The sequence below is a fragment of the Homarus americanus genome, unplaced genomic scaffold, assembly GCF_018991925.1.
Source record: "Homarus americanus isolate GMGI-L3 unplaced genomic scaffold, GMGI_Hamer_2.0 scaffold43895, whole genome shotgun sequence".
In the NCBI taxonomy this organism is placed as follows: Eukaryota; Metazoa; Arthropoda; class Malacostraca; order Decapoda; family Nephropidae; genus Homarus; species Homarus americanus.
The window spans coordinates 27,879-52,888 of record NW_024738072.1 but is presented as its reverse complement, the minus strand read 5'-3'; the positions used below and the strand labels follow the sequence as shown (position 1 = coordinate 52,888).

General features: G+C 38.4%; 1 protein-coding gene across 1 annotated transcript in view; it reads right to left on the bottom strand.

Annotated features, from left to right (window-relative positions):
• The window catches only part of LOC121873657, a 46,446-nt gene extending 28,524 nt beyond the window's left edge, over positions 1 to 17,922 (bottom strand). The window contains exon 1 of the mRNA XM_042377304.1: positions 17,211 to 17,922. The gene's annotated coding sequence lies outside the window, so the exon portion shown is untranslated. The remainder of the gene's footprint in view (positions 1 to 17,210) is intronic.
• Between the last annotated feature and the right edge of the window lie 7,088 nt (positions 17,923 to 25,010).

Sequence of the window (25,010 nt, the reverse complement as noted above, 5' to 3'; positions counted from 1 at the left end):
AGTAAAGTCGAGGTTCACTGAGTCCAAGCTTCAATAAGGCCGAGATCCATTGAGTCCAAGCTTCAGCCAGGGTCCACTGAGTCCAAGCTTCACTGGCGACGCGACAGGAGGTGCGACAGTTAAAAGTTACAACTGTCGCACACCAAGAAGTGAATTTGTCTCCTCATTTTTCTGCTCTTTCTCTCTCTTTATTATTATTATTATTATTATTATTATTATTATTATTATTATTATTATTTATTTATTTATTTTTTATTATTATTATTTTATTTTATTATTAATATTTGGTGTGATCCGTTTTGTTGTTGTTGATTCTCTCTCTCTCTCTCTCTCTCTCTCTCTCTTCGCAACAATGGTGTCTATACACAAGTCTTGTACCTCTCCTCTCCCTTCCTCTCACTTCCTCTCCCTTCCTTTCCCTCCCTTTCCTCTTCCAGATTTCTTCCCATTTGTTCCTCTCTTGAAGCACTCCCTCCTCTCCCTTCTCTCTTCCTCCCCTCTCCACGATTTCTTCTTCCCTCTCCCTCTTCTCTTTCTCATCCTTACCCATTCCTTTCTTTCCCCTCTCATCCTCCCCTTTCCCCTCCCTCTTTTCTTAGGCTCCTTCCTCTGTCACCTCTTTCTCTCTTCCTTTTCCCTTTTGCCTTCTTTCCCCTCTCTCTCTTGTCCCCTCTTCCTGTTCTCCTTATCCCTTTCACTATCATTAATCTCCCTCTCTCTCTCTCTCCCATTCGTTTCTTTACATCCGGTTCGTTTACTGTCCCATTTTTCCCTCCCACTCGCCTCCATCTTACTTTCTTTCTCTCCTTTTTTGTTTTGTCACCATCTTTTCCCCTTCCCTCTTTGTCTCCCACCCTCCCTTCCTCCTTACCTACCCCTCTACCCCTCCATCCCTAACTCACTATTTTCCTCGTGTGTAAAACAGTGGAGATGACAGGAGGCATTAGTGTTCAAGGTAACGTGTTCCCAGGTGTTAATTGGCTTAAATCTGTTGATATATCTTCACTATAGCCTAGAATAACAAGTTGTACATAAAGACTTCAATTCCTTCCTTCGTCAGCTGTTATGTGTTGTTGTTGTTGTTGTTGTTGTTGTTGTTGTTGTTGTTGTCGTCTTTGTTGTTGTTGTTGTTGTTGTTGTTGTTGTTTATATAAATAGTGTATATGATTTTTTTGATGTAAAGGATTGATATATATATATATATATATATATATATATATATATATATATATATATATATATATATATATATATATATATATATATATATATATATATATATAATTACCTGGAAAATAATGATATATTAATAGAGGTTAGGTTAGGTTAGGTTAGGTTAGGTTAGGTTAGGTTAGGTTCAGGTTAGGTTAGGTTAGGTTAGGTTAGGTTATTGTATAAAACATTGATAAACTGTATAATAAAAACAAATTATTTTAATGATTACAATTTGTTGAAGCTCATGTGTGTAAAAGCTGTTGGCACTAATGACTTATGACTATTAATTGTTGATAATTATTGTGTCTACAGGTAATTAAAATCTCTTTGTATTGGGTAATTGATATTAAAGGTATATTAATTAAAGAGATATATATACATAATGACTTTAATTTAGGTAATGGTTTATAGAAGTAATTAGAGTATTAGTTTCAATGGGTCGGATTGGCGTTGACTTAGATGACTGTGTTGTTGATCCACCTGTTGTACAATTAGGGTCAACTATCATCGTCTGTCAGCTAGTTATATTGTTACTTCTCTATACACGTAAATAAAATCATCTTAGCTGAAATAGAACCAGGTAGACAGACACACATACACACACACACACACACACACACACACATCATCAGACAAGTCAGTGTTACCAAAGTGAGATTACTACCATTTGCATATTATTGCCTTAATATGTTCCTGACCATCAACCATCTGCAGTATTGGTAACATCTGTAACCCCCTCCACACACACACACACACACACACACACACACACACACACACGGGAAGGATGGACTGGTGGTGGATATACTAAATAATGTAACAGTCTGAAGATTTTAAAGCATGGAGTCTTAATATCCCTGTGTGTGTGTGTGTGTGTGTGAGTGTGTGTGTGTGTGTAAAGAAGTAGAGTCTATTTAAATTGATGTGACGGTCGTATGAGAATTGTTGTGTTGTTGTGTTGTGTTGTAGTGATAATGCTGGTGTTGGTATAGACTCTGAGAGGGACAGTGTTGGTGAGACTCCACGCCGGCGCACCTCACATAATATTAAAGATCTCGTAGTTGTTGCAGATTCTATGTTCTGTACAGACGTCACATTGGCTCACGGCCAGGACTGGTGAAGTTGCCCCGCTAAGCTTCAACACAGCCTAAAACTGCCTTACAGCCTAATTTACCACGGAGTCTAAGCTGAAACAGAGTCTAAGCTTATCTACCACATAACCTAAGATAACATTACTGTGTCTCCCATCATCAGCCTCCCTCTCCTCCTCCTCTCAGTGTCGTCTTATCTCCGTCGTCCATCGCATCATTTCCTCTCTACACACCTGTTTGTATTGTCTGTCTCTATCCCTTTAATTTATCTTACTCTCTCTTGCTGCCTTTCTCCTTCTCTCCTTCTCTCCATCATCTCCTCTTCTCTCTAACATCATCCTCACCAATACACTTCTCTCTCAAAGACTGTGGACCATCTCTGTGTTTCTCTCGCCTTCCCGTCTCTCACACAACGTCTCTTTCACCCCCCTCCCCCTGTCTCGTCCCTGTTTCTCTCACCCCCCTCCCCCGTCTCTCACATCCGTCTGTCACCCCCCGTCACCCCCCGTCTCACGCTCCACCTCCAGTATTACCGTCACCCAATCATCCGTGATATTCGCCCCATCCCCAAAACGACTCAATATTGTAGGTAGTCTAGTCTCCCCATACCTGATACCTTTAATCCACACACACACACACACACACACACACACACACACACACACACACACACACACACACACACACACACTCCATCGATTCAGGTGACAGGTATACGGTTTGTTGTAGTGATCAGTAACCACAATGGCTTTAATGTATCATAGTGGGAGTTACAGTAAGTTAGTTGATCAGTAAGTTAAGGTGTGTTGGAGTTTTAGGGTAAGTTACCACAACACTTGTTTTTTGTTTTTTTTGGTGTGTTTGTCTTCCTAAAATGTATGACTTGTTTGGGTGTATTGTGTGTGTGTGTGTGTGTGTGTGTGTGTGTGTGTGTGTGTGTGTGTGTGTGTGTGTGTGTGTGTGTGTGTGTGTGTGTCAATAAATAAAAACAGGAGAAAAGGAGGAAAAAGTCTTGGCAGAATTGGGCAAGAGGTGGCGGCAGCGTTCCTTTAAGACGTCTGTTGTTTATTAAGGCACAGCAGCTTTCTCCGCCTCGATGTGTAATGGTTGAAGCAGAGGCCAAGTGACAAATAAACCTTACACACACACACACACACACACACACACACACACACACTTTATTTACAGTGGGTGGGCTGACCTCCCTTGACCTGTGTTGACTGAAGCAGCATTAGTAGGTCAATGACTTTACCGTATCTATTATAGTTACTGGGTGTGTGTGTGTGTGTGTGTGTGTGTGTGTGTGTGTGTGTGTGTGTGTGTGTGTGTGTGTGGTTAGCTTTTTCGAAGTATTTATGTTCTGTAATGATCAATATTTAACTAAGATAAATATATATATATTTCTTTTACATAAACCTAACCTAACCTTACCTAACCAAACCTTACCTAACCAAACCTTACCTAACAAACCTTTACCTAACCAAACCTTACCTAACCAAACTAACCTAACCTTACCTAACCAAACCTTACCTAACCACCACAACGACATGACTGGCTTAAAAAAAAAAAGTAATAAAATTTCTTCCCAACGATATAAGTTGATTTTTTTTTTTTAGTCAAGGTCATACAATACATCACTAGTTCCGGGAAGAGTAGTGGCAGAGACGAAAGAAAACGGAGACATTCTTTACCGGGAACAATTTTAAATCAACTTGTGTGTAAATTGTGTTAAACATAATTGAATTCCGTTGCATTTAACTTCCCTCCCCCTTGAGCGGTCCATTAGGTGATCTGTTCACGGGCCCATTTACTATAGTGGTAAAATGTTTCAGTATATTATTATCTATTGGTGACACAGAGACCAGATGATATTTGTTATTGGCTTGACCTGTGTGTGTGTGTGTGTGTGTGTGTGTGTGTGTGTGTGTGTGTGTGTGTGTGTGTGTGAGACCAACTGACTGACTGACTGACTGACTCAACCACCTGACTGACTCACTCTTTCTACCTGACCTGCGATGGCTCAGAACATAACCTGATCATTGACGCTCATCTGGTTGTTGCACTGCATCTTCAATACCGTCTTCTCCGATATTGCACATGCATGAGAGTGGATGTAAATAGCGTTATGTATGTATGTATGTATGTATGTATGTATGTATGTATGTATGTATGTATAAGCAGAAGGTGAGATAGAGAAGTAGAATAGGCAGTATAAAGGGAGATAAAAACACGCAGCACATCTCAGACAGGGAGAGACAGAGGGAGACAGTGAGAGACAGAGGGAGACAGTGAGAGACAGAGGGAGACAGGAGAGACAGAGGGAGACAGTGAGAGACAGAGGGAGACAGTGAGAGACAGAGGGAGGCAGTGAGAGACAGAGGGAGACAGCAGAGAGATCCCCACCAAGGCTGAGAGATGCGGTGTGAGGTGACTGCCTGTCTTATAGCTTCGCCCGCCTCGACTCTCCCTAAAGCCTGGCGATAAATAGGAATAAGAACGATGGTGTGCAAAAATATGTTTGTCCGTGTGTGTGTGTGTGTGTGCGTGTGTGTGTGTGTGTGTGTGCGTGCGTGTGCGTGCGTGCTAAGAGACTAAGAGAAATCAGCATTGATAATCATGCAACTGCGAAATCACACACACACACACTCACACACACACACACACACACACACACACACACACACTTAAACTTTGAGAGAGTACATAATATACTCAGTACATACATACATACATACATACAAGCATATCACAGGATATACCTTTGCTGCAAGTAGTACATTAAAAGGTCATGTATTACCGGTATATATAAACATAACCACTAATGATGCCAGGTGGAAGGTAAACACCACAGGTAAGTATAACACGAGTGGGGTGGGCACGTGATCCTGACTATAGTGGATATAGGTTATATGTGTATGGTTATGTGTGTATGGTTATGTGTGTATGGTTATGTGTGTATGGTTATGTGTGTATGGTTATGTGTGTATGATTCTGTATGGTTATGTGTGTATGGTTATATGTGTATGGTTATGTGTGTATGGTTGTGTGTGTATGTGTATGGTTATGTGTGTATGGGTTATGTGTGTATATTGCGATTGATATGCATATGAAATAAATTATCCTGCAAAAGCTAAATAAAATAGATAATGTAGGGCAAGCTTACAGACCCTAGGCTGAATAATGTAGGAACTGCACAGACCCTGGCTTTGAATAATGTAGGAACTAAACACAGACCCTGGCCGCTGAATAATGTAGGAACTAAGCTTACAGACCTACTTTGAATAATGTAGAACAAATTACAGACCTACCATGAATAATGTAGGAACAAGCTTACAGACCCTGGCCGCTGAATAATAGGAAAACACAGACCCTGGCCACTGAATAATGCAAAGACTAATCTTTACAGACCCTGGCCGCTGAATAATGGAACTAAGCTTACAGACCCTGGCCGCTGAATAATGTAGGAACTAAGCTTACAGACCCTGGCCACTGAATAATGTAGGAACTAAGCTTACAGACCCTGGCCGCTGAATAATGTAGGAACTAAGCTTACAGACCCTGGCCGCTGAATAATGTAGGAACTAAGCTTACAGACCCTGGCCACTGAATAATGTAGGAACTAAGCTTACAGACCCTGGCCGCTGAATAATGTAGGAACTAAGCTTACAGACCCTGGCCACTGAATAATGTAGGAACTAAGCTTACAGACCCTGGCCGCTGAAGCACATAAGGACATTAAAACGAATCATATGTGTATTAACGTGTGTATAGTGTTTTCTTTTAGTTGTATGTGCATAAGTGACTTTAAAGTGTACTATGTGTAAGTCAATATAAAGTGTAAATATGTACATGATGTTAATTATGTAGTGTAGTATTTTGTAAGTATATAAAGTTTATGTGCCTTTGTGTTTAATAGATCAAAGATAATATTATTAATACCATGTCTGTTCCCTGCTATAGTATGTATGTATGTATGTATGTATGTATGTATGTATGTATGTATGTATGTGGAAACGTGAGACAAGACATGGGTGCTTTAAACCAGTGAGTGTAACAAGTGGTACTACACACTCAACATATGTTAATTAAAGCAGTAGTCTGGTATATATTACTTACGAGTATATATAGGAATGGATATATACAGTTAAAGATCAATGTTAGATATATACTATACCTATATCGACGAAGAATTATTAGAAAGTATATACAACGAGCATTAACACTGTTTGAATATATACCTGAATATTTATTTTCTTTATATAAGTTACCTGTGAATATCTTAAATACCTTAATCCATTAGGTATATTACAGGTAAACTCAGACCACCAGTATGTTAATCACAGGTAAAGAACGTTACCTGGCGGGGAAGGTGTGTGATAACAGTAAGTCTAAGAGTCCCAAGGGCGTCTGGCCAAACAGAATTACCACGAGGGCCGCCTATCTTGGAATATTGGGCAAACCTTCGCTCCTCCTATATCCCCCTTCCCCAACACACACGGCTCTTTGGTGACCTGCTCATAAACGGGTACGCTATAGGTAACGTCTGATAGGCATTAGTGACTCTCCATGGTTAACTGTGTGTGTGTGTGTGTGTGTGTGTGTGTGTACTGGAACAACTACATATATATTCCACCTGTACTAATCAAGAACACCTGTGCCAACCTATCAAACCTTTTCATAATTAACTAACATATTAAAACATAAATAAACTTTCCCCACTCCCACAAAATCACATCCCCAAAATAAATAACTTTTAAAATATCATACAACTCAAACTAATGACCAGGTTTCGTTAATTACCAACGCTTATCATACGTTATTGGTATTATGTAAATGTCAAGCCTTTAATACGGCCTACCTATGATATTTAGTGATTAGGTTTGAAATTTAGCGTTGGCCATAATGAAATGTCAGCCTATCAACTTTGGTCATCGGGAGTGTAAAAGTGAACTGGGGTCTAAGCTAACCTCGCAAAGCTAAGTAGAAAAACAATAACATTCACTCACTCTCCAAAATAGTATCTGTACTTGGGGTGATCGATGAGTTTCAAAATGAACACTGTGACTCGTGTTGTCTCGGTAGGGTTGTCAAAATTCTTCGTCCGTTGTGTCATATTGTCTCACATAAAATCGTAAAGATATTTTTTTTAGATCAATTCCCGTAGATAAACTGGATTATAAAAGGTTCCTACAGGTGGTTCTTGAGTGACTTATTAGCACAGGTAAACTCAGAATACCATGCACTGTGTTACCAATATCGACCTGAAGGAATACAATGTTACCAATAGCTCTCATATTGTAACATCAAGTCATTGTAATGTAACACTGAACCTCATCATTATATTCATTTATTTAATTATTGTATCGTGTATTTTATAACTTACAATACTGTATTATATTTTTGTTGCGTCATTGTTGTAGATGTGACCTGGCAGCTTCGACCATCCGGGTTATGGTATTAATTCTACGCCTGTGTAATATAATGCTGACATACCGCTGTTTTTTGTTTTTTATTTTATTTTTTTCGTGTTTTTTTTTTCGTTTGCGGTGTTGTTCTTCTTTTATTAAAAATTTCACGCCATTTCAACAATTTTTATTAGTTTACGATTTATTTCTGTTCTTTTGCCGCTTCGTTGTCATTAAAATTCCCTGTTGTTTTTATTTTTATTTTATCTTGCATTAAAACCCTTTATTAATTTTTTTTATCATTTTATTTTTATATCATGATTAATAAATATACCAATTTCAAACATTCTTTATCACCCCTTTTCTCACAGAGTTTTTTTATGTCATATTTCAATCCAAATCTAATAACTCAGATAGTGTATTTTTTTCCCTCATCGTATTACCAGAGAAGGCAAAACGTTCTTCATCAGTATGTAAATCAGATCCCTAATTGATGATAATCGCTGTGAACTAATTACTGAATTATACCATGGTGGTGATGATGGATGATAATTAGCCTGGAAAAAATAATAGTATGTAATATAATCGAACTTTTGTTTCCTTATTGAACCGAGTTTTTTGTATATGGGTCCTGTTTCCTGGTGAGGTTAGGTTAGGTTAGGTTAGGATCGGTTTCAGAGAACGAGAAAGAAGGTGGCAGCGACACCCCAACCACCACTCCTAACCACTCCACCCCCCAACCACGCCACCATCTACTCCTCCCCAACCACTCCTCCCCAACCACTCCACCCCAACCATGCCAAGGCCTCATTCACTGACCCCCCAACCACACCACACCACTCCCCACCACTCCACCCCCCAACCACGCCCATTCATCACCACCCCAACCACACCACTCACACCCTATCAACCACTTCACTCTAACCACACCTGCCACCACTCCCACTAAACCACTCCACCCCAACCACACCACCTCCCCCAACCACCACCCAACCACACCACTCTCCCCAACCACTCAAATTCTTAAACCACAATTCACCTCCCCCCAACCACTCCACCCCAACTACACCACCACTCCCACCAACCACACACATCCATTAGCGAAAAATATATCCCAATATATTCACCCCACGTGTTTGATATATGCAGAACAAATATAGCAAATTATGTGGAAAATAAAGTAGACTCATAAAGTAAGAGGATTTAGAGTTATATTATAGAGATATGATAAGAAAATGTATAGTTAATGCTTGTGTATTGGCGGGGGACTGTGACTCGTGTTGGTGTGGTGTAAACTCAATGAAGCCACAGGACTCAAGACCATTATATTATTAGGTTCTGTCTATCAATATTTTCTTCTCTTCTCACTAGGAACTTGATGTGGTCTAATTTAGATGTATTTTTATGTTTTTGTTTTAAGTTATACCTGTATATATATATATAAAGGAGAATATATCATCAAGCTACAGCATAGGAAATAGTATAAGAAGACAACAATATCCATCTGCTGCCTGGGAAAAATGTCAAGATTTATTTTTTCTTATATCTGTCTATTTCTCTTTAACTTGTTACTCTGGGGAATATATTTCTTTAATGTATTTTGTGTTACAGTATGTAGTAAACACCTTACTGTACTGTAACCAGGTGGAATAAGAGTGTGTCTGAATTAATAATATACCTTGTTGGTTCTCTCTTCCCAGCGAGGTAATACTTATACCGTAATAGTCTTTGTTTTGGGTTATCTTACAGTAATTATGTAATATCTAGTTATCTTTACAGCTGTTTTATAATTCATACAGCAATAACTCACATTGTATATAAACCTATTTAACTTAAGATACAGTCGAGTATGTATTTTGTACCCTGGAGTTACTGTATCATGTTTTATGTAATTGTTTAGGAAATTTTAAGTTACAAAAGAAAAAATGAGAGAAACTATGGAGAAATGTTTTTTTACTTCCTCGAAACAGAAGAAAATAAAAGTTATTTCAGGAAAAAACTGTTTTGGGGTAGAATAAGCGACGGCGTTCTTCTTAAAAAATTTTACTCACGGGGAAAAGATTTGGTGGATACTAATACTGTACTGAGGGATTTTGTTCTTTTGTTTCTGTTTTTGGCGAGTGTTCTTGTTTTTTGTATTGGGCGTGTTCTTGTTTTTGTTTGTTTTTGGCGAATGTTCTTGTTTTTTTTTGTTTTTTAGCAAATGTCCTTGTTTGTTTTTGTTTGTTTTTATATGAATTTGGTAAAAAAAAATGCGATTTCTTCTTTATTAAATTATCAATTACCTTCTAATCTCTCTTAATTTAATATAAAGCGAATGACAAAAACCTCAATAAAACATGGAATTGCTGCAAAACTGATAAAAAAAAAAAGAAATCATTGGGGTTATTTTTTTACGAATATCACTTCTATTTATACTAAAGTCCCTAAGTAAACATCTCAATAACTTCAAATTAATTATAACACACTTTGTTGATTGCAAAAGATATCTAATTTATCCCATGCTGCTGTTTTTATCACGACTATCAAGTTAACTCACAACAGTAGAATAATTTGTCTATTTAATCCTCAACAGTCAACCTCTCTCCTACCTCACCCAGGCTAACGAAGTAATTAAACTGAATATTCACTTCCATTACTTTTTCTCTTTGATATATTTCTCCCCACCCATGCAACATCAACATCATCAAACATCAACAAACATCAACAAACACACTGCAATATCATCATCAACTAACACACTGCAACATCAACAAACATCAACAAACACACTGCAACATCATCAACAAACATCAACAAACACACTGCAACATCATCAACAAACATCAACAAACACACTGCAACATCATCAACAAACATCAACAAATACACTGCAACATCATCAACAAAAACACTGCAACATGAACAAACATCAACAAACACACTGCAACATCATCAACAAACATCAACGAACACACTGCAACATCATCAATATCATCATCAATCTCAACATCATCAACAAACACATAATAATTATATACTGTTCATACCGTAAACACCCAATCAATTTATTTGTGAGGTAATTTATTTCAAATACGGAATAAATAAAAAGGTAGAATTTAATTACCTGACCTGCCATTTTTTTTTTCTCAATAGGTATTTAATTTATTCACCTGATGGCCTTAATTACCTTCTGAATAACAGGTGTGTTTTGTTTAGCACAGGTGAGGTATGTAAAGTATCTCACTACTACTCGCGTCTCTCACAATCCTGCCTTTGACTCACTTCTACAGGATATACTCACATTATATCCTGCCTTTGACTCACTTCTACAGGATATACTCACATTATATCCTGCCTTTGACTCACTTCTACAGGATATACTCACATTATATCCTGCCTTTGACTCACTTCTACAGGATATACTCACATTATATCCTGCCTTTGACTCACTTCTACAGGATATACTCACATTATATCCTGCCTTTGAATCACTTCTACAGGATATACTCACATTATATCCTGCCTTTGACTCACTTCTACAGGATATACTCACATTATATCCTGCCTTTGACTCACTTCTACAGGATATACTCACATTATATCCTGCCTTTGACTCACTTCTACAGGATATACTCACATTATATCCTGCCTTTGACTCACTTCTACAGGATATACTCACATTATATCCTGCCTTTGTCTGACTCCCGAAGGAACTCTCCTGTACCTATCCTCCTCCACAAGTGCTCAGTGAAACTCAACATGACAGTTACATCCTTGGCATATCCTGTTGTGCATGGCTGAGTGTAGGATATGTCTAATTTAAATTCTCATCTACAGGATTTCATAGTAACTTACCAAAGGATATCACTAAATTTAAATCCTTTTTTTGTACATATTATCAACACGAGTTCTGTAGGATATTCACTTAATCCTATCCTATAAATTATGGAACCCGTAGGATACCATTTCCTTAAGATTATATGGCCGTAATGTTACTTCGTCTTTACATACGTTGTTTAGGGAGAGTTTCCAGTGATTTGTCTTGGTAGGGATCTGTTAAACAAGGCTTTTTATGGCAGCCAGCAGACGACATCACTAAATTCTACCTTACATGTGTGTGTGTGTGTGTGTGTGTGTGTGTGTGTGTGTGTGTGTGTGTGTGTGAGGGAGCACTTGTCTGCCACACACACACACACACTTCTTGATGGAGGCAGGATATCCCCCCGACGGCCCAGGGAGGAAGTCATACCTTAGTCCCTAACCCTCTGGTCTCACCTCTCTCTCTCTCTCTCTCTCTCTCATCATTCTTTTGCTGTTAGTCTTATTATCACCTATATGTTTGTCTCATTTCCCTAGTCTGTCCTTCTATCTTTCTCACTATCACTCTTATGTGTCTTAGTAATCTGCTTTCTCTTGTTTTCTCTTCCTCACCATCATCATTTTGTTACATATTTTTGTTTTTTCTCACTTTTAGTCTTTTATTAGGACCACGAAAAGAAAGTATTATCATGAATGGGTAATTAAGATAAATAAAAGCAAAGGTAAATGAGAAAGGTAACTAGGATGGTAATTAGTGGTTATGAGATGCCTATTAGAGGTAAGGTTGCTGCTGTTTCCAGATGATTACACTCTAGTTGTTCGTTAATCATAATATATACAAACTTTAGTGAATAATCTTGGGAAAAATTTAGTATTTGGTGAAAGTTTTTAATCGTGAATGTGATCCAAAGTAAAAATAGTAAGAGAAAGGGGAGACAGAGGGAGATGAGAATGTAAGTTTTAAAAGAAGATAAAATGGAAGAATTACTAAGACTCGGATATCTTGGGAATGGTTGTGTCAGCGAATGGAACAGTTATGGAACAGTTAGTGTGTGAATTGACCGAGAGAGAGAGAGAGAGAGAGAGAGAGAGAGAGAGAGAGAGAGAGAGAGAGAGAGAGAGATGGTATTAGTTACGATAAAAGATATAATGTCGAGAGGGAACCATTTCAAAAGGAGGGGGGGAGGGAGGGAGATGATGGAAATATATAGTGGAATGTATGTATTTCCTCAGGCGATTCGAACATATTGGCAGGATGGAAAGTGGTAAGATTTGGAATTTAAGTAGGAGAGGGTAACACCAGGAAGGATATGGTAGGATGGGGGTGAAGGATGCACTAGAAATAAGGAGGATGGGCGTAGGAAGGGAACGGATACCAGAGAGGTGAGTGGTATACGGGGAAGGAATGGTGATGATTTGTCTTATGTGAAGCGACTGGAGTACACGAAATCTTTTTTATGGAAGGGAGTACTGAAGTTAAAGTCATCTATTACAGTACAGTAGTGGAATTAGTATTATTATTATTGTTGGTAGTAGTAGTAGTAGTAGTAGTAGTAGTATTGATGTTGTTGTATCAGTGAGGTTCTTGGACTGAAATCTCCGTTGACTGTCCACCTGGTTCTTTATGAGGGTGTGGACTCTGTGTTACCCTTATTTTCCCCCGCCACAGTTTGTCAGCGTTAGTGCTCTCTCTCTCTCTCTCTCTCTCTCTCTCTCTCTCTCTCTCTCTCTCTCTCTCTCTCCTGTGTGTGTGTGTGTATGTGCGTTTGTCATGTTTCAGCTGCGGAGTTTTATGATTTTTTTCTCTTGTTTTTGTTCTTTTATCAAAATATCCTGCGTCTGGGCCTTTATTAAACTGTCTTCTGTCTCTCTGGGTCTTATCACGTGTTTTGTGTTTCCTCTCCTTTATCATACTGTCTTGTGGTTGTGTCTTTATTAGCCTGTTGTTTTTTCGGTGTTTATGTTTTTGTATTAATCTGTGTCGCTTGTGTTTTTTTGTGATATTTTCAGTGTGTTGTGTTTTTATACCTCTTTTCAATCTCTGTTTGGTGTTTTTTTATGTTTTATCAGTTTTTATTTCGTAGTTCTTTTGTTTTTTGCATTTATTATTATTTTTATTTAATTTCCGTCCCCACTATGACCACTGTGCGGTAAAGGTGTAAAAAGTGACCAACATTGAACTATTAAAAATTTGACAGGTTTCCCTATATGCAGTTTTTGATGATATGGTTCTATTTTCAACTTTTTTTTTTTTTTGATTGATTGATCGAATATTAATTTTCACTTCGACATTTTACGACTATTTGTGTGTATGTATGTAGTGGGTTGTCAAGATTGGTTTGTTTGTTTTTGGGGGGGATTTTTTACAGTATCGCATAATTAGTTTTTTTTTTTATATCACATTTTTTTTTTTATATTTTTTTATTAATTTATCAGTTACTTGATTTTTGTAGATTTTTATCAAGTATTTTTTTTTCTTTTGTGTTGATTGGTATTTATTTTTATCATTTTCTTTTTTATTTGGTAATTGTAGATATTAATTATTTTTATTGTTTTCCGAATGTTGTGGCAAAATCTAATTCTAGTTTTTACCGTGTCTTTTCCCAAAACCAACCCAACCCAACCCAGTCCAACCCAACCCAACCAGTCCCACGGAATTAAAACCTATACTTCAAAACCTACGTCCTGATTCCGTATTTAGTTTTACCCTTCATTTAGGGGAGCTGTGACTAACTCTCCCAGACACGGAGGAGTCATCAAAGCAGTAGTGTTGGCTGGTGTACACAGTTGAACACTATTTGGAAACTAATCTAGAAAATTGAAGTTACCCTTTGACGGATGTGGAGCAAATGGAAACGACTTTGGTGCTTGTTCATCGACTAAATGATTGCTGCATCAGTAGTTAGTTTGCAAGACCCGTCCTTAGTGTGTGTGTGTGTGTGTGCGTTTAGAGATTAGTTGTGTTAGTTGCGTTTGTTGTTCTTTACAGGTGATGTGAAGTGTTTAGACAATAATTGTAGTCGTAATTCAATTTTATTCTGTGTTAGGAGTTAGTTTATTTTGTTTAGATGTTTGTAATAGTTTTTGTCCTCATGAAAAAATATATATAATTGCAATGTTTTTTTTGTGATGTTCTGGATTCTTTCTTTCACTTCATATTGTTACTTCAGGTACAGGTAAAAAAAAATCAGTTACAGGTACAATACTATTACCCATGATTAAGGTATATATACATTAGTTACATAATTCTCTACATTTACATAATAACTACATATTAGTATCACTCTCATCACACCTCAGGATCAAGTGTGTGTGTGTGTGTGTGTGTATTACCTGTCCAGACCATCGTAGCATGAGGAGAGAGGTAAATCGTATATCGAAATTACATACTTAATTAACCATCTATTGGAGTTATCGTCTCCCAGGTGAGGTGTTCCCTTCACCACCTAGTACACACACACACACACACATACATACACACACGCACACACATACAAAATATCTTATACAGGTAAGACGTCTCACTTACCTACAAAGAATCTATAAAACACAGAGACAGTAAAGCACCTTATATCAACCATAAATACCCAGGTCCCTCCCCTACCCCTCCCCGCACCTCCCCCTCCACACCTCCCCACACGGGCCTTTCATCTCTCACGTTACCTCACAAAGTACAGCTTCAGAAATTCCCTTTGATGGTAAAAATTTCTACAAATATATTTTTCCTTCATATTTCTTCCTGGCAAGAGACTCGGTGTGACGCAAACTGTCCTTCTCCAAGTTGTCGTTCGTGTCGCTCAAATTATTGCCAGGCTTGGATTCTCAGAGGTTCCTCACGTTAAATATTTTCCTCTTGAAGTGTAGATATGGGGTAGGAAGGAAGGAATTCTCAGAAAGTCTTAGGTTAAATTTCTCACCTGATTGGATCACTTAGAGGTTGAGAAGGACAAAAAATTAATTCTCAGAGATACGTTAAATTTTTTCTCTTAACTGGATATGTGATTTGTTTCCTAACTTGTTGATGTAAATTACGACAAAAGGAAAGATTATCAAAGTTTCTTCCATTAAATGTCTCTTATAACAGCAGATATGGGAATATATAAGTTACAGCAGAGTATTAAACACACTTCTAACGTCATTCAACCATTGATCACTGTGTTAAACCTCATGTGAAGGAGTTAACTGCATTGTAACCTTAAATTATGAAGAAAAAATACAACATTGGAGCCATTGGTAAATCAGGTGTATTGTAGCTCAGGTAAAACAGGTATTTATATACGTTTTATATTATCATTACCTGGGGTAGTTTATCATTATGAGCCCTTTTTGATATTCCATCCTTCTGTTGTAGTTTAAGCAAGCCAATTAGATACTCGTTCACAGCACCCGCCCTCCCGCCCGCCTGCCGCCGCGCCGTGAGGAAAAATTTCATGAAAGAACCTACGAGAATCCATCTTTTTCTTCTTAGCTTAAGTGAGCCAGTTAGCTGCGTCTTACACCATTTGCCGCAGAGGAGAAAATTTACCCTGTGGAATTTTGAGAATACCTCTTTTGTTTTAGCTCCAGTAAGACAGACCTAACCTAACCTAACCTAACCTAACCAACAGACTAAAATTCATCACAATCACACAGTTAACTATACAGTATTGAATGGGTTAAAATGTTAAAATATAAAATAAATAGTAGAGAAAATATTACCTTTTTGGGGGGGAGGGGGAAGGAAGGGTACTATTGGGGAAAAAACTCCTTTTGACGAGAATAAAACATTTTTTCCCTCCCTCCTGCATAACATTTCGCCGCGTTTTGTTCCGGCGTTGTAGTGAGGTATTGGAAAATGTAACCGAGCTATTTGTGTGTGTGTGTGTGTGTGTGTGTGTGTGTGTGTGTTAGTGAAAGGTGGTAGTGTTGGTGGGGAGAAATATTTTTCGTTAAGTTATTTCTGTGTGCTGGGTGCTGGTGGTACTAGTGGCTTGGTACTAACTAGGTGCTAGGTATTCTGGTGCTAGATAAGGGTTAGGTATATATTAACCGAACCAAATTAAGTAAGGGTGAAAAACAGCATCAAATACACATTGAGACGACCTTAATGTTCTTTGGTCTCTCTTCACCCGTATATATAATCCAAGTAAATCCGGATTCACACACAAACACCAACAAATCAAATATAATTTTCTATAGATATAAAAAACACTAAAAAAAATATTAAAATTATATTAGTTATTTTATTCCTATTGATTCGTTAAGTTCTTTATTTACTCATATATTAGGGTATAAGAAGTTAGTATTTTATAAAGTTATATAAAATACAGTTTGTGATTTTAGGTCGTTTGTGTCTAGGGAGATTTCGTTATAGATTAAAAATAAAATCGTTGTTGTTTATAAGTTAATTTCACTAGTATTGTATAACCAGTAATTAGTTATTGTGTTTTTGTTTGATATTCTTTCGTTATTTCTTTTGTTTATTGTTTATGTTATTATTTAATGTGTTTTTATACCCAGTTGAGGATGATGAGAAGAAGAAATTAAATGTTTGGTAATTGTTTCATAGATCTCTCTCTCTCTCTCTCTCTCAGTAGTAAAAAGATTACACTTATTTTCTCCCATATCACCTTCTTATTTGGGGGGTGGGGGGTGGAGGATTGTGATGGGGGGAGAATATGGTAGTATTTTTGCTGAGGAGTTTGAAAGTCGACCTTACCTCAAGCACGAAGTTGACTGTCGAGCGAGTAAGGTGCTGTTTTTGTTATAGTTGTTGTATTTGTTGTTGTTGTTGTCTTTATCATACCACACTTGACGAGGACTTGGTAGTAGCAGCGACACCACTATTACGCCGTCGCTACCACCACTACAACCATTATCATCACCACCACTACTACTACTACTACCACCATCACCACCACCTCCACCACCAACACAGCACTTCATCATCGTCTCCCACACTACATATAATCACCCGGTAAATAAACATTAATATTTGTAAACAAGAGACTAATGCCATTCAAAAAACGTAATATGATTTTTTTTTATGTTTTCTTAAAGTTTGGGGGATTTTTTTGTTTTTTTTTGGTTTTTCAAGTGTTTCTCCGGATGGTTGAGTCTATGATATGTGGTGGTGATTCTCGTGACCAGCGGCTTAAGTTCAGCAACAAAAATAAATTATCTACAAATTTCACTCATTGGGTAAAGTCATTTTAAAACTTTGAACTTATCTAAAGAAAAAAAAAACTTTATAAATCACTAGAGTGTTATTTCCTCTTTGGACACAGTTCTAATTACAGAGTAGTGATTGCGGATATTGTTCTTTCTAGCACTTATCTCACTCAATGAATAACACAGATTGAGTCCCTGCCAAGCGAGAGCAAGTGTTCCCCCCTTGAGAGAGAGCGAGCGTGTCCCACCCCGACGGTGGCTCAGCCCTGACTGGGGGGGAGGAGGGGGAAGCTGCCCTGGTTTCCTAGATTTGTTCACGGTTGTCAATTCGCCAATTTCTCCACAGCAATAAACTCTATCCAACTCTTCCCTTAGGATATTTTTTTTAACACATTATATATCACGAAATTACCTCATCGCCTCTACGTTCACGAAGGGATTTTTTTTTCAAGGGATTTATTTAGGGTTGTGGGTAAAATCTCCGGAGCGGCAACTGGAGATTTTGTGACAGTGAGTAAGGGCGATGACACAAGCTACGGGCACCAGTCATTTGTCTGACGCCGAAGGTGTTGGTGGCTAGGTACCTCAGCCCGTACCACCATTACTACTGCTACCACAACCACCATTACTACCACAACCATCAACCACCATTATTATTACTACTACCACTATTACTATTTCTATCTACAACTACTGTCACTACTACTACTACTACTTTCCCATATTTCTCCCAGATCTCTCAGCCTTCTTAGTTCCCCCCAGCTCCCTCACTGCCTCTTAGTTCTCCTAGCCCTCTCAGCCATTCCAACAAACCATCTCCTCCCTCTCCGTTATCCCAGCCCTCTCCGCCCTCTCCAGCCATCCATATATAAGACATAAGAAGCCCCAATGTTGTACTCTGTATGCAAGTTGAAGACGTGTGTGTGTGTGTGTGTGTGTGTGTGTGTGTGTGTGTGTGTGTGTGTGTGTCTATATCACTTAATTCAACCCAGACGAAGGACAGACAGACAGACTGACAGACAGACAGACAGATGCCTTCACTACTAAACCTAAAGATATTGAGAAAAAATTACGAAGACAATTTAAAACATCAAACACGTCTCCATAACTACACACAGGCAAATTCCTCCCATTACTTAACTCTGTACAACCTAAACCTAACCTAAACCTAACCTAAACCTAACCTAAACCTAACCTAAACCTAACCTAAACCTAACCTAAACCTAACCTAAACCTAACCTAAACCTAACCTAAACCCTCGATAAGATACACAAAAGCTCTATCACTATACATTATGAGACGCGTTCGTATATTTAAAAAAAAATATAAATAATCCGTTTCTCTTGTTAAATGGTTTGTTGACGTTGGTTCGAATTATCACCACATACTTTTCGGTGGCGCTGTGTGTACGAGGAGTCTGGTTTAAAACACACAACCAGCAGCGTTCCGGGTTTTCCTGACCTGGCGGATAATGTTTATGGTCTTGATCGAATGTGAGGTGAAGTTTTTTTTTGTTTTTGTTTTTGTTTTTTCCTGTGTGATCAGTTTTTTTTAATTGTTTTTTTTTTAATTATCCTTGTTTGATTTTTTTTGTTTTCTTGTGTTGTTGTTTTTTGTTTCTATTATTTTTATATTATAGTTAAAACACAAAAAAAAACACATACAGTATAAACAAACGTCTTTAAAATCTACTGATCATTCAACTCAATATTCATAAATTTCTTCCCTCCCCCCAAAAAATAAAATTAATATATATATAATAATCCCAATAAATTTCTGTGTTTTTTTCTTTTCATAACACTAATTTATCTATCCGCTGAATGTCAACTGAAATGAAATGTGTGTTTGGATATTCTTGCTTATACAAACAACGCGATATATTGTGTGGGTGCATGTGTGTGTGTGTGTGTGTTTGCTTGTGTGTATGTGAGTGTTTGTTTTTATGTCTATGTGTGTTTAGGTGTGTGTGTACGTGTGTTCTTTTTTTTATGGTGTGTGGGGGTGGGGGGATTTATAAATATCTTTCATTTCCGGTTTCCAGTATCATTACATCACGGTGCTTTGCCTTGACTGTGATTGAATGAAGTGATCTTGAACGTAAATATACCAACTTAATCGACCTTAGATATGTAAATAAATATACCAAGACTGGTTAGATAGGCCCCTTAGGTCTAACAGGCCCCAACCCAACCCAACCCGGATTCAAAGAAGAAGAAAAATGGACTCAGTTACACACTCCAGCATAACAAAACGACACACACACACACACACACACACACACACACACACACACACACATACACACACACACACACACACAGCTTTTACATTTCTTGAAAGTTTCATATCCAAGCACTTCGCTAACTGAGTCAATTCGTCAGTGAGACTTCCATCTTCATTCTCTCTTTCACGTTTCCAACTCAATTTGTCTTCAGTACGAGCGGCCGCCTCCTCGTCACTCCTCTGCTACGGTCTGTTGTTAAACTTCCGTGACCCCTAACAGCTGCTAGTTCCAGTTTATTTGTCTATCATTGCGTCTATTTGTCTATTACTGCGTCTATTTGTCTTATTTTTGCATCTATTTGTTTGTCATTGCGTCCATTTGTCTATTACTGCGTCTATTTGTCTATTTCTGCGTCTATTTGTCTATTATGACGTCTGTCTGTCTATTATTGCGTCTATTTGTCTATTTCTGCGTCTATTTGTCTATTACTGCGTCTATTTGTCTATTATGACGTCTTTCTCTCTATTACTGCGTCTATCTGTCTTATCATTGCATCTATTTGTCTACCATAGCGTCTATTTGTCTATCTTTCTATTCCGTGTCTATCTACCTCTCACTGCCTCTATCTATCACTCCCTACATGTCTCTCTCTCTCTCTCTCCTCTTCCTCCTCCTTTATCATTTTTCTCCTTCATGTATCATCGGCTCTCCGTGTCTCCACCTTCTTAAAATATTTTCAATCATTTACCTTCGTCTCGTCATTCATCTGGTTCGCCCCCCACGCACTCTAATTCGCCGTCTCAACGCACTCTAACTCGCCAGCTCAACGCACTCTAATTCGCCGTCTTAACGCACTCTAATTCATCGTCTTAACGCACTTTAATTCGCCGTCTTAACGCACTCTAATTCGCCGTCTCAACGCACTCTAATTCGCCGTCTCAACGCACTCTAATTCACCGTCCTAACGCACTCTAATTCGCCGTCTTAACGCACTCTAATTCGCCATCTTAACGCACCTTGTAAATTTGTGTCATGAAATTATAACTCATAACTTAAGGTTGTTTTTGTCATTTAAGTTTATGTCATCTACAACTGTCAGCTGTCATGAATCACTGTCAGCTGTCATCAACCACTATCAGCTGTCATCAATCACTGTCAGCTGTCATCAACCACTGTCAGCTGTCATCAACTACTGTCAGCTATCATCAACCACTGTCAGGTGTCATCAACCACTGTCAGGTGTCATCAACCACTGTCAGGTGTCATCAACCACTGTCAGGTGTCATCAACCACTGTCAGGTGTCATCAACCACTGTCAGCTGTCATCAACAACTATCAGCTATCATCAACCACTGTCAGCTGTCATCAACATCTGTTAGCTGTCACCTTCAGCGACACATTACCTCCAGGACTGTCAGTAATGAGGTTGAAATTAAAACTTTTCCACGGAGGCTTGTAATGATGCTGACCTGAGAGAGAGAGAGAGAGAGAGAGAAACGTTAAAGAAAGAAAGAGAATGAATGAAGAAAATGAGAGATAGAGAACCATTGGAGAAAGAGAGAGCTAAAGAAAAAATCGTTTGAGAAAGTGAATTAAGAGATAGAGAGGTGAATGATATAGAAATATAATGAAATAGGGAGAGAAAGAGAGACAGACAGAGAGAGACTTCCTTCCCTCTTTACGGGGAATAAGATTGCTCTTTTCTCCTCCAAATTTAAGGGAAAAAAAATAATGGTCTTGTCTTTTACTTCCACTGAAAATCAAAAGAGGGCAGAAAAAAAAATTCCCCGTCATCGTCAAGAGCAGGAGGCTTCTCTCTGTTCCTTAGAAAAAAAAAACTTTGCCTTGGCGTCGTGGAAAGAAAAAAAAAATCCATCAGCTCTCCCCGACGCAGAGTCCCGAATGGGCGTCTCACAGACCGCTAATAAAATTGGTGAAAGCTTCCACTTTAACTGGCGGCAGCCGGAGGGGGGAACCACGCCATGGCTTGAATAGCTGAAGGAAAATACACGACCGATCAAAAATGGACCAGAGACGGTGTGGGAGGGGGTGGGGGAGAGTGGGGTGAAGAGAGGGGTGAAAGGAAGGGGGAGGGGTGAGGTCGGCTCCGTGATTTCAGTGGAATACAATCACCCGGTCTGCTGGTGGTGGTAGTGTTGCTGGTACTTATATTCACCCTGGTATTGGTTCCCGCCGCCCCCCTTCCCTCATCCCCACCCCCTCCCCCAACACCTCCCCCAACACCTCCCCCAACACCTCCTCGTATCCCAACCAATGGTATTTGTTTTTCTTTAATTTGCAGTAGAACAGCCCGCCGGTGTTTATGTTTGGCTCTCTCAGAACGGGGAGAGAGAGAGCGTTTACTGCACACGTGAATGGTCGAGGAGGTTCGATTACCAACCTGTGTGGAATATTGGGTCTCCTACTTACATACAGACACACACACACACACACACACACGAGGGTGGTGCACTACCTGTGAGTGTTGTGACTTAGGTAATCAACTCCTGCCCGCCCACCGTAACATGGAGTGTATCTGTCTATCTGTCTGTCTATCTGTCTATCTGTCTGTCTATCTGTCTGTCTGTCTGTCTGTCTTTCTGTGTTATGCTCTCCAATTCACATACAAAATTTAAATAAAAAACATACAATTTTAAATAAACTTTGAGAGACAAACACACCTCATCAACAATGCCTGGCCCGCCAAGGTCACCATGGTCGACAAGTGTTCAATAACCAATGTTTTCGTCCATAAATGACAACTAGTGACGAGTCTCATTCCTCATGAAGGTCAGAAAACAAGAAACATTCACGAATAAATAATACCTCGAATGTTTCTATGTATGGCTCAATGTTTACATGTATACCTGTGAGAGTTTACATAATGGTGTATGTATATAATTATGTATGACTAGAGAAGGTATTAGACTGTGTATGAATTGACTTTGTATAAAACATCTCTTAATATATATTTTTTTTCAGAATTAAAGGAAATTGATTGATTAAACCAACGTGATTTTAAAATAAATTATAGACACTTACGATAGGTGTGTGTGTGTGTGTGTGTGTGTGTGTGTGTGTGTGTGTGTGTGTGTGTGTGTGTGTGTGTGTGTGTGTGTGTGTGTGGTTATCCTTATCTATATATACCCTGTAGTGTTTATTTCCCAAAGTATATATAACAATCTGTATATCTTCCTATGTATGTATGTACGTATGTATGTATGTATGTATGTATGTATGTATGTATGTATGTCACATATAGTGGAATGTTATCAATTAATTGTCTCGGTGTTGATAATATTTGTTTTCGAAATTTTAACATGGTGGTAATATTAATTAATTCTTGTATTAGGGAGGAATTTAATAACGTGTGTGTGTGTGTGTGTGTGTGTGTGTGTGTGTGTGTGTGTGTGTGTGTGTGTGTGTGTGTGTGACGAGCTTTGGTTGTCACATATTATATTATTCTTCAAATACATACACAAATACACAACATATCTTATACACAAACACACATACATAATAAATTACATGAACAAACACACATACACACACACACACATACACACCACACACACACACACATATACACACACACACACACACACTATACACACACACACATATATATACAAGTTACACCAACAAACACACACAAGTTAACAACACACACACACACACACACACACACACACACACTATACACAAACAAACACACACTATACACACACACACACACACACACACACACACACACACACACTATACACGAACAAACACACACACACACACACACACACACACACACACACACACACACACACACACACTATACAGAACAAACACACACACACACACACACACACACACACACACACACACACACACACACACACACACACACACACACACACACACACACACACTATACACACACACACACACACACACACACACACTCATATACCTACATTACTTGGTTCTCTTAGACTGACGAAGAAACATCTTGAAAATCTGGTATTTTAATTTATATTGTGGAGATGAAAGTTTAACTGAGTATCATTAAGTTATGGGTAGTTTTAATCTGTCTGTCTGTCTGTCTGTTTTGATCTATAGATTATTGTTGAGAGAACTGAAATGTATGTTAATATTTTCACAAGTGGCAACATAGTGTACAATATATAGAATACAGTATAAACACGCTTATATAGGTGATTTTAGTTATATATGTTACTTTAAGAATTTTACTCGATATAAAGATTTTTTTTTCACCGTATAGAAGTCTCTCAGGGGAAAGTTTCTCTCCTATATTGTTCTTTATATTATTGGTATTTTTTTTTCTAAGGCTTGGTGCATATAGTACATTCCTCCCCTTTGTGTTCTCCATATCTACTCTTATCCACTGTGTTATTTTCCTACTTCAGAGCTATTACTTTTTCCCACGGTAGGTCGAATTTTCCCACGGTAGGGCAAATTTTCCCACGGTAGGTCGAATTTTCCCACGGTAGGTCGAATTTTCCCACGGTAGGGCAAATTTTCCCACGGTAGGTCGAATTTTCCCACGGTAAGTCGAATTTTTCCACGGTTGGTCGTTTTTTTTCCCCACGATAGAACAAACTCTCCCACGGCACGTCTAATATTCCCACGATACAACAACTTTTCCCACGGTAGATCCAATTTTCCCACGGTACAGTCAAGGTTTTACCCATACGAAATTTCTATCTCCTGCTGTACTAAACTAGAACCATGATCCAAATTTAGCCTCAATTCATCTGCATAATACTGGTCATTAACATAATTGACGTCGATACTCACCCTACCTGTGCGATGTTTTAGTGAGTAATGATGGCTGTGCGCACGTCATTGACCAGCCAGCCTTGACCAGCGTGGAAGGGGAATGGACAGGTAACATAACGTGTTTTTATTGGACAGAAAAAGTCGGGGGATGTTCTTTTCGAGATGGATTTTGCAGTACTGTCATTATTTGTTTGTTTTTTATCGTTTTATTGGAGAGTTTAAGTAAAGAGTTGGTGTATGTGTGTAGGGTTGTGTTTCTTTATAATGATAATAATAATGAAGAGTGTCCCAAGTGGTTCATGATCAATCAAATGCAACCAACAGTAACGA